The sequence below is a fragment of the Apodemus sylvaticus genome, chromosome 12, assembly GCF_947179515.1.
Source record: "Apodemus sylvaticus chromosome 12, mApoSyl1.1, whole genome shotgun sequence".
In the NCBI taxonomy this organism is placed as follows: domain Eukaryota; kingdom Metazoa; phylum Chordata; class Mammalia; order Rodentia; family Muridae; genus Apodemus; species Apodemus sylvaticus.
This window is the reverse complement of record NC_067483.1, coordinates 46,326,219-46,337,417: the sequence shown is the minus strand read 5'-3', so window position 1 is coordinate 46,337,417 and position 11,199 is coordinate 46,326,219. Positions and strand designations below refer to the sequence as shown.

Genomic DNA, 11,199 nt, shown 5'->3' with positions numbered 1-11,199 from the left:
GCAGTTTTAAGTGTTTGATAATGTCAGGGAAACATGGAGTTACTTACACCCATCTTGTTTAGTATACACTCTCAATATCCAGAAAGCCAACCAACTCTGAAAACTATTATCATATAAATCAGCACTTCTATTTATTATTCCTCAAGCACATTATGTGAAAGCACCGCTTTCAATCCTTTAAAACTTGTGCTCATGACTGTCTTAAAAATGTTTAACAATTTCATATGGGACAAAATCTGACGCATGTCAGGCATAAGAAATCAATTCTGCATTCTAATTTGCAATGTTCAGCTTTATGATTTGTTCAGACTTCAGTGCTTTGGTCATAGGTTAATATGTCTATGGTCAACGTTCATATGAGTCTCTCCAGCTATCTTGAATTCGGATTTGTGTGTCATCCTCGCAAAGGGGCCATGCTAATCTTCTCTGTATCATTCCAGTTTTAGTATATATGCTGCCAAAGCTAGCACTCCAACTATCCCAAAATATACTATTGACTTAATCTTACCATACAAAAATTGTTAGCCTGCTACAGAGTCATTATTATTAACTCTCTGGCTTTCTTCTGACAAATATGAGATACTTTTTTTTCATTTATATTCTTTTTTTTATCCGATATATTTTGTATTTACATTTCAAATGATTTCCCCTTTTCTGGTCCCCCACTCCCTGAAAGTCACATAAGCCACCTTCCTTCCACCTGTTCTCCCACCCACCCCTTCCCACTTCCATGTTCTGGTTTTGCCTTATACTGCTACACTGAGTCTTTCCAGAACCAGGGGCCACTCCTCCGTTCTTCTTGTACCTCATTTGATGTGTGGATTATGTTTTTGGGTATTCCAGTTTTCCAGGCTAATACCCACTTATTAGTGAGTTCATACCATGATTGATCTTTTGAAACTGGGTTACCTCACTTAGTATGATCTTCTCCAGCTCCATCCATTTGCCTAAGAATTTCATGAATTCATTGTTTCTAATGGCTGAATAATACTCCATTGTATGTATATATATATATATATATATATATATATATATATATATATACCACATTTTTGGCATTCATTTTTCTGTTGAGGGATACCTGGGTTCTTTCCAGCTTCTGGCTATTATAAATAGGGCTACTATGAACATAGTGGGGAATCCTCTGGGTATATGCCCACGAGTGGTATAGCAGGATCTTTCAGAAGTGACATGCCCAGTTTTCTGAGGAACCACCAGACTGATTTCCAGAGTGGTTGTACCAATTCGCAACCCCACCAGCAGTGGAGGAGTGTAACTCTTTCTCCACATCCTTGCCAACACCTGCTGTCTCCTGAGTTTTTAATTTTAGCCATTCTGACTGGTATAAGGTGAAATCTCAGGGTTGTTTTGATTTGCATTTCCCTGATGACTAATGAAGTTGAGCATTTTTTAAGATGTTTCTCTGCCATCCGAAGTTCTTCAGGTGAGAACTCTTTGTTTAACTCTGTACCCCATTTTTAATAGGGTTATTTGGTTTTCTGGGGTCTAACTTCTTGAGTTCTTTGTATATATTTGATATTAGCCCTCTATCTGATGTAGGGTTGGTGAAGATCTTTTCCCAATTTGTTGGTTGCCGATTTGTCCTTTTGATGGTGTCCTTTGCTTTACAGAAACTTTGTAATTTTATGAGGTCCCATTTGTCAATTCTTGATTTTAGAGCATATGCTATTGGTGTTCTGTTCAGAAACTTTCCCCCTGTACCGATGTCCTCAAGGGTCTTCCCCAGTTTCTTTTCTATTAGCTTCAGAGTGTCTGGCTTTATGTAGAGGTCCTTGATCCATTTGGAGTTGAGCTTAGTACAAGGAGACAAGGATGGATCAATTCGCATTTGACAGTGTCCTTTGCTTTACAGAAACGTTGTAATTTTATGAGGTCCCATTTGTCAATTCTTGATCTTAGAAAGCCTTCCAACCAAAAAAAGCACAGGACCAGATGGCTTCAGTGCAGAATTCTATCAGACCTTCAAAGAAGACCTAACACCAATACTCTTCAAACTATTCTACAAAATAGAAACAGAAGGAACACTACCCAATTCCTTCTACTAAGCCACAATTACGCTGATACCAAAACCACACAAAGATCCAACAAAGAAAGAGAACTTCAGACCAATTGGCCTTATGAACATCAATGCAAAAATACTCAATAAAATTCTTATCAACCGAATCCAAGAACACATAAAAATGATCATCCACCATGATCAAGTAGGCTTTATTCCAGGGATGCAGGGTTGGTTCAATATACGGAAATCCATCAATGCAATCCACTATATAAACAAACTCAAAGAAAAAAACAACATGGTCATTTCACTGGATGCTGAAAAAGCATTTGACAAAATTCAGCATCCTTTCATGCTTAAAGTCTTGGAAAGAACAGGAATTCAAGGCCCATACCTAAACATAGTAAAAGCAATATACAGCAAACTGGTAGCCAGCATCAAACCAAATGGAGAGAAACTTGAAGCAATCCCACTAAAATCAGGGACTAGACAGGACTGCCCCTTTCTCCTTATCAATATTGTACTTGAAGTACTAGCTCAGGCAATTAGATAACATAAGGAGGTCAAAGGGATACAAATTGGAAAGGAAGAAGTCAAACTATCATTATTTGCAGATGACATGACAGTCTACCTAAGTGACCTAAAAAACTCCACTAGAGAACTCATACAGCTGATAAACAACTCAGCAAAGTGCCTGGTTATAAAATCAACTCAAGCAAATTAGTGGCCTTCCTATACTCGAAGGATAAGCAGGCTGAGAAAGAAATTAGGGAAATGACCCCCTTCACAATAGCCACAAACAGTATAAAGTATCTTGGGGTGACTCTTACCAAACATGTGAAAGATCTGTATGACAAGAACTTCAAGACTCTGAAGACGGAAATGGAAGAAGACCTCAAAAAATGGGAAAACCTCCCATGCTCATGGATCGGTAGAATCAATATAGTTAAAATGGCCATTTTGCCAAAAGTAATCTACAGATTCAATGCAACACCCATCAAAATCCCAACTCAATTGTTCACAGAGTTAGAAAGAGCAATTATCAAATTCATCTGGAATAACAAAAAACCCAGGATAGCTAAAACTATTCTCAGCAACAAAAGAAAGTCTGGGGGAATCAGTATCCCTGACCTCAAGCAATACTACAGAGCAATAGTGTTAAAAACTGCATGGTATTGGTACAGTGACAGGCAGGCGGATCAATGAAACAGTATTGGAGATCCAAAAATGAACCCACACACCTATGGCCACTTGATCCTCGACAAAGGGGCTGAAAACATCCAATGAGATTCTTTCATAAACAAATCCATCACACAGTCATCATTCTCCCTTGAATCTATTTTCTCTCTCTTACCTTGCAGAACATCAACTTTGTCTTCTTGGGAAACAATCTTTTTTTTTTCTTTATTTTTTATTCGATATATTTTTTATTTACATTTCAAATGATTTCCCCTTTCCTAGCGCCCCCCCCCAGAAAGTCCTGTAGGAAATGAGTAATTCTCAAATGTCTTGAGAAATGAAGTTACTTAAGTCAATATTGTAAATACAGTTTTATAAAAGAATTGCAATACTTGTGCTAATGACTTACTTTTATTTGCTCTACAATCACTTCACTTTACATATCTGGCCATTAAACTGAATTTCTCTCAAATTAAAAACTAAAAAGAAATTTTAACTAGAAACAGATCATATCATATCCATATTTGTTTTTATTTTAAGTTATGAACAAAAATAATAGAGTGGGACAGCAAAAATGTAAATGTTTTCACAGCTTTCAAGTATGGAACAAAAACTTGTGATGTAATTATCATTTCTTATGTAAAGCATGAGACAGGCATTTCCTATGCACTTCTTTTTGCCAAGTACCCAAATCCCTACATGACACAAACTATAAGATGATAAAGACTGTACATAAGATTTAGTTGTCACACCCATAAACTACCTCTACTTGGTGCCTCTCAGCATTTGGTTAGCAGAATTTATAAGTGTAAATCATAGTTTCACTGTACATTGACTATGTAGCTATTTTTAATATTTTAATGTAGTAGCTAACTTTGGTAATGGTTTTTATTTTTCATGAAAACTATTTTATGTAGTAATAGATTAACTGGAGATGTGTAAAGCACCAAGACTAGCTGTAGTAGTGGCAAATAAACCTGAGAAGAATGAATTTACTCATAACACTAACATCAGTTACAAATGTAGAGGAAAGCAGAAGTATGGATATTCTATCTACATTAATGGAAAATGGGATCCCAAACCAACCTGTATAAGTAAGCGCTCATTTACTCTGTCTTGTGATGAATATTCTGGTCTTTTGTCACCCTTAATTGCAGGAACTTTGAGTTTGTAAAATAATTTAACTTTTCACAAAATTCATATGTGAATTTCATATTTTTCCCATCTTGCCTTCTTCTATTCCAATATCTATATGTGTGTATATGTATGTATGTATGTATATTGACTTAAGTGATCCCTTGAATATTTCTTCTGTGTGTATGTGTTTAGGACTAAATGCTAGAGATTATACAACCTATTTATTGGCTCATCCATGGCTCAGGAAGCTAGATTCTTCTTCTTTATATAGACATTAATTAACTATTTCATTTAATCTAGAGAAAAAGCCTTGTAGTATGTTCTCTGTTGACATGCAGGTCTTCTTTAGGAGAACATGTATTTGATATTACTTAGTCACAGATACCTTGTAACATATAAAAACAGCCTTTTAGCCAACATACTAAAAATACTTTTTAATATGGAAAATGTTTTAGAAATTATTGTATCACATTTGTTAGTGACCTGTGATTTAAAATACTAAAGCAAAGTTGATCAACATGAATTCTCTTCTGTGTCTTAATGGTCTCTTACTCTGAGTTCTATTATTTCTAATTCTTTTTCACAACAAATGTGCTTTGCCATTCTGATGCCTATGCATAAGCATCACGTGTTTCTGTATGAAACACATGTGTGCTGTCAATCTAATAATCTATTAATTCAATAAGGATTTAGCTGTTTATCAAGAAAACAGACTCATATGACATCTCTTATTCCAGGTAAATACCAATGAGTTAATTCCACTATTTTTGCTGCCATGTAGAGGCCCTGTCTAACTTGACATTTTAAACTATTTCTTAAATATTAAAATTCACAGAAAAATATTCTTGCCATTCTAAAACCAACCTATTACATGTGTGTTCATGAAATTCACATGTTGTTCTATAGTTATCTCTGGTCTTATCATGTCTAATATAATTTTGACTATAGTCTGACCTATGAAATATCTGATTATTCTTTCCTGTGTGAATAGCTAGTTGCTCAAGGAATGTGAAAAAAAATATTTTTACTACTCAAGGAATGACAGTGTTAATTTTTCTTTCCAGAAACTGATTGTTACTTTTTACCCACATTTGAAACTGTCATTCCAACAGAAAAGGAAAAAAAATCATATAGGTCAGGAAAACAAGTGACATTCAAGTGTCCACCTCCATTTTGGATGGCTCCTGCATTGTGACCTGTATTAATAGAAAATAGATTGGGCAGCTGGTATGCAAAGGTAATGGACTTTAGCATTTATTTATTTTAATGAAATAGAAGTATTTAATAGGAAAGGGTACAGATACTAGTGTTTATAGAAAGATAAAGCTGGTTTATAGTAAAAAAAAAAAAAAATAAAGCACTGAATTGAAAACTCTATGCTTAAGTTGATAGAGTGATAGTGTTCAGAGTTTGTGTCCATGACTAGCATCATCAGTATTGTTGGATCATATTTTGCATATAAATTTATAATAAGGAGCTCATGGTAGAGATCCAAAATGGAATAAGAACTAGCTAGAGGTGAGACCTTCAGTCTTCTATAAAGCCCTTTTAGGAATCTATGTATGACTCATTTTGCAATGTTCTGTAGGTTGTAAATAATAGTTATTACATTCTTAAATAGTTATCTTTCAATTGTAGCCTTGCTTATATCTCATTTTCTCTAATTGGTTGGGATATAAGATATTTCATTTGATGATACTGATAGCATTCTTAAAGGAATGTTCTTTTTCCTTCTAACATTGCAAATGCAATTTTTCTCACATCAGATATGATTATGTTTTTCAGTTCCCTCTGCTCCTTCCAATTCCTTCCCACCTCCTATCCCATCTGATCTATCATCATTTTGTATTTCATGAAGAAGGAAATAGCTCTAATCATGCTGTCTCAGTCTGTGTGCGTCCATCTGTGCTTCACTCTTGTTGATTATTAGGGCCTTGTTCTTGTTCACCTCTCTTCCTTCTTTCTTATACTCTATATGCAACCTCTAATGTGTGTCCTTCCTGAGGGTTATTTTGAGGGATTTTATGGAAACGTTCCATTTAGGGCTGAGTATTCTAAGTTCTCTACATAACATTTGACTTTGTGTGTCTGTATTTGTTCCCATCTGTTGCAGGACAAAGCCTCTCTGATAATGGTCGAGCAAGGCACTGAAATAAGAGTCACCAGGAGTCCTCTGATTTCTATGAATTTTGTTTTGTTTTTATAAGAGTAATATTTGGTATCACTAGTTTTAGGTCCACTGTGCTGTCTTGTTTCAGGTTCATGCTCACCAAGAAGTGTTGGATACTCATGGAGTTGGGTCTTAATTCAAATCAGATTCAAATCCTTGGTCACTCCAGCAACCTTTGTGTCACAATTTTCTTAGCACAACTTGCAAGCAGAATACCTTTGTAGACTGAATTTTGGTAGTTGGGTTGGTGTTCATGTTTCTACTTTGACAACATGCAAAGTACCTTTCTGTGGCAAAGATGCTTGCCTATATGCATGAAGGTCCAAAGTAGGCACCAGTTCAACTTTACTATGATCAGTGAGTTGCACAGGTGTTGTCTTTCACAGTGTGGCCTTGTCTTCAGATTTTGGGGTACACACTATAGTCTTGTCAACAGCCTGTGTTGTTTGGAAGTGACCCCTTTAACAATCATTTGATTAGATGTAAAATAATTCCAATACTAAAACCTTCATTGGTAAATAGATATTTCCACTGGTGCTCTGTCTCTTCACATATTTTTGTAACTCCATTTAGATTATCTTCATGTATGTATATATTTTAGGAATTTTGTATAGTATTAGGTTTTTATAATATTCCTCAAATGACACTTTTAACTTTTTGTTGTCCCTCCCTATATTCTGTTGTTATATTGACCACAGTTTCTACCTTGTCTGGCATTTATTATATACATATTTCATACTTTATCCATTCACCAGGTCAGATATAGGTAATGGTACTTTATTTTGCTCCTTAGATAATTATTGTGCGAATCCACCACATGTGGTAAATGCTATTATAGTAGCAAGGTCCATGGCTAAATATCCATCTGATGACAGAGTACATTATGAATGTAATAAACCTTTTAAAATAATTGGGAAAGTAGAAGTGGTATCAAAATGGGTTCTGAACAGAACAACTGAAATGAAAAGGAAGAAGAATATCTTATTCCCTAATGTTTAGTTGACTATGTAGTAACTGTACATTAGTGAAAATAAACTGAAGTAATTGTTTTCAAATTTTAATTAACTATTTTATTTATTTGCAACCCAAATGTTGCCTTCATTGTCATCCTCTCCCCCAGCATTCTTCCCCCTGTCCCTCATCCACTTTGCCTCTGAAGAAGGTGTCCCTTATTCCCCTTACATGGAACATCAAGTTTATAAAGGGTTAGGTGAATCGTTTCAATTGGAAACTAGAAAAAGCAGTCCTCTATGTGATCTTTGATTAGTGACTTATGCTCTGCAACCTCCCAGGTGTTCAGGCTAGTTGACACTGTTGGGCTTCCTATGGGGTTGCCGTACCTTTCAGCTCCCTCAGTCCTTCCTGTAATTCTTCCATATGGGTCCCAGACATCAGTCTAATACTTGGCTGTAAGATTCTGCTTCTGTATCAATCATCTGCTAGTAGAACCACTCAGAGGACAGCCATGCTAGGTTCCTGTCTGCAAGCCCAACATAGCATCAACAGTAATAGTGTCAGGGTTTGGTGCCTGCACCTGGTATGGATCTAAAGTTAGGCCAGTCACTGGTGTGCCATTCCATCGGTCTCTACTTCATTTTAGTCCGTGCATTTCCTTTAGACAGTAACAATTTGGGGTCAAAATTTTGAAGGTGGGTTGGTGACCCTACCCTTCCACTAGGAATTCTATCTACTGGAGGTGGTTTCTTCAGGTTCCATTTCCCTCTTGTTGAGACCACCTATACTGAATCTTGGGAGCCTCCACCATTTTAGATTTCTGGGACTTTTTAAAGGTTCCATTTATGTCCTCTGAGCTTCTCTCCTGTTTCATAACATTAATAATAATGCCCCCCTTTCTCCTCCCTATTCCCTCTGCTCCCGGTGACTATTTTGCTCCCCCTTCTAAGTGGGATTGAAGCATCCTCACTTGTGCCTTCCTTCCTTTTTAATTTTTTATGATCTGTGGAGTGTATCCTGGATATTCAGTGCTTTTTTGATTAATACCCACTTATCAGTGAGTATATACCATGCATGTCCTTTTGAGTATAGATTACTTCACTCAGTATGATACTTTCTAGTTCCACTCATTTGCCTGTAAAGTTTATTATGTCCTTGTTTTTAATAGATGAATAGTTTTCCATTGAGTACATGAACCACACTTTTCTGTGTCCATTCTTTGGTTGAAGGACATCTGAATGGTTTCCAGTTTGCTGGCGATTACGAATAAGGCTGCTTTGAACAGAGTGGAGCATGTGTCCTTGTGGTATGGTACAAAATCTTTTGGGTATATGCCCAAGAGTGGTAGAGCTGGATCTTCAGGTAGAACTATTTTCAGTTTTATGAGGAAGCACCAGATTGAGTTCCAGGGTGGTTTTACAGTTTGCAATACCACCAGCTATGAAGGGTTCTTCTCCTTTCTCCACATCCTCACCATGTGGACAATGTGCTGCTGTTGCTTGAATTTTTGATCTTAGCCATTCTGTTTAGTGTAATCTCGGGTCATATTGATTTGCATTTCCTTGATGACTAAGGATGTTGATTTTTTAATTTTCATTTTTTAATTGACCACAGTATTTCTCCCCTCCATTCCTCTCAGCTTTCTCATACCTTCCCCCCACCCCACCCCCACATCCTTCAGATCTTCTACATTCTGTTTCCCTTCAGAAAGGAATAGGCTTTCTCTTCAGGAGACAACAGCTGAAAATGACAAAACAGGGTACATTAAGACAAGTCAAAAGCCCTGCTTAGCTGATTCAGATGGGCAGGTTCTCCTGGTGTGCTCCATCCCCTCTGACTTAAACAATCTCCCAAACTTTCCCGCTCTTTTCTGGGATTGGCTGATCTCCAAGGGTAAGGACCCAATGAAGACCTCCAATTAGGACTCTCTTCTTGTAATGTTTGGCTATATGTCTCTAATTCTGTTCCCTTCTGTTGCCAGAGAAATCCTGCCTGATGAAACTGTACAAGGCACATATAGTAGGTGTTTAGTCTATCCAGTCTTTGTTAACTGAACATCCAGTCAGTGTACAGCATGGGCTTTCAAGAGATTATTCCACTATTAAAGGCTAGGCTCACTATCAAAGTGATAAGAGAATTTTTTTTCAAAAGAAAATAAGATGATATGGATAATGTTTTAATTATTTATGTGAATAATGAAGAAATATAGTGGGAATTTTTAGCGAAAATTATATCAGATTGGAACAATAATTGCCCTAACGAAAAATTAATTACCTTACAATTTAAGACACTCATTCATTTACTAAATAATCAATGTATAAAGTATAATATTTACATAACACTTGAGAAGAGATTTTCAAAATATTTCATTTGAAATGTAAATAAATGGTGAAATAGAATATCTCCATACAAGGAAATATAATATTTTCCTTGATAGTTTTCTTTTTTTATTGAATATTATGTTCATTTACATTTCAAATGCTAAAACTTTTCCTGGTTTCCCCCTCCCTGAAAACCTCCAAAATTCTCCTCCCATCCCCTACCTCCATTCGCCTCCACCCAACCCACTCCCACCTACCCACCCTCAATTTCCCTTTGTTGGGGCATCTATTGAGCCTTCACTGGTCCAAGGACCTCTAATCCCACTGATGTCCAAGAAGGCATTCCTCGGCCACATATTTGGCTGGAACCATGTGTACCCCTTGATTTATGGTTGAGTCCCTGGAAGTCCTGGGGTGTCTGGATGGCCAACACTGTCATTCTTCCCATGGAACTGTAAATCCCTTCAGCTTCTCCAGTTTGCCCTCCAGCTCCTCCATTGGGGACCTTACACTCAGTCTAATGGTTGGCTGCTAGCATCTGACTCTACGTGTAAGGCTCTGGCAGAGCCCCTCTGGAGACAACCATAACAGGCTTCCTTTCAGTATGCACTTCTTATATAATAGTATATAATAGTGTCAGGGTTTGGTGACTGCTTATAGGATGAATCCTCAGGTAGGGCAGTCTCTGAGTGGCCTTTCCTTCAGTCTCAACTCCACACTTTGTCTCCATTATTGCTCCTGTGAATATTTTGTTCCCTTTCTCAGAAGAACCAAAGCACCCCCACTTCAGTCCTCCTGTGTTTTGAGCTTTCTGTGTTATGTGAATTGTAACTTGTTTATTTTTACTCTTGGGCTAGTATCCACTTATCAATGAGTACATAGCATGTGTATGCTTTTGTGATTGGGTTACCTCACTCATGATAACACTTTCTAGTTCCATCCATTTGCCTAAAAATTTCATGAATTCATTGTTTTTAATAGATGAATAGTACCCCATTGTATGTATGTGTATATACCAAATTTTCTGTACCCACTCCGTTGAAGGACATATGGGTTCTTTCCAGCTTCTGGCTATTATAAATAACACTGCTATGAACATAGTGGAGCATATGTCCTTGTGTCAGGGCATCATTTAAATATATATTCAGGAGTGGTATAGCTGGGTCCTCAGGTAATACTATCTCTGGTTTTCTGAGAAAACAAAAGACTTTTTTCCAGAGGGGTTGTATCAGCTTGCAATCCCACCAACAACAGAGGAGTGTTCCTCTTTCTTTACATCCTGGACAACATCTTCTGTCCCCTGAGTTTTTCATCTTAGCTGTTCTACCTGGTATGAAGTGGAATCTCAGTGTTGTTTTGATTCGCATTTCCCTCATGACTAAGGATGTTAAACATTTCTTTAGGTGCTTCTCAACCATTTG

The 11,199-nt window shown here is 36.9% G+C and overlaps 1 non-coding gene across 1 annotated transcript; it reads right to left on the bottom strand.

The window, feature by feature from the left end:
- Positions 1 to 368: 368 nt before the first annotated feature.
- LOC127698030 (U6 spliceosomal RNA) lies at positions 369 to 470 on the bottom strand. The gene has a single exon (XR_007980672.1). It is a non-coding gene; the product is annotated as a U6 spliceosomal RNA (small nuclear RNA).
- Positions 471 to 11,199: the final 10,729 nt, after the last annotated feature.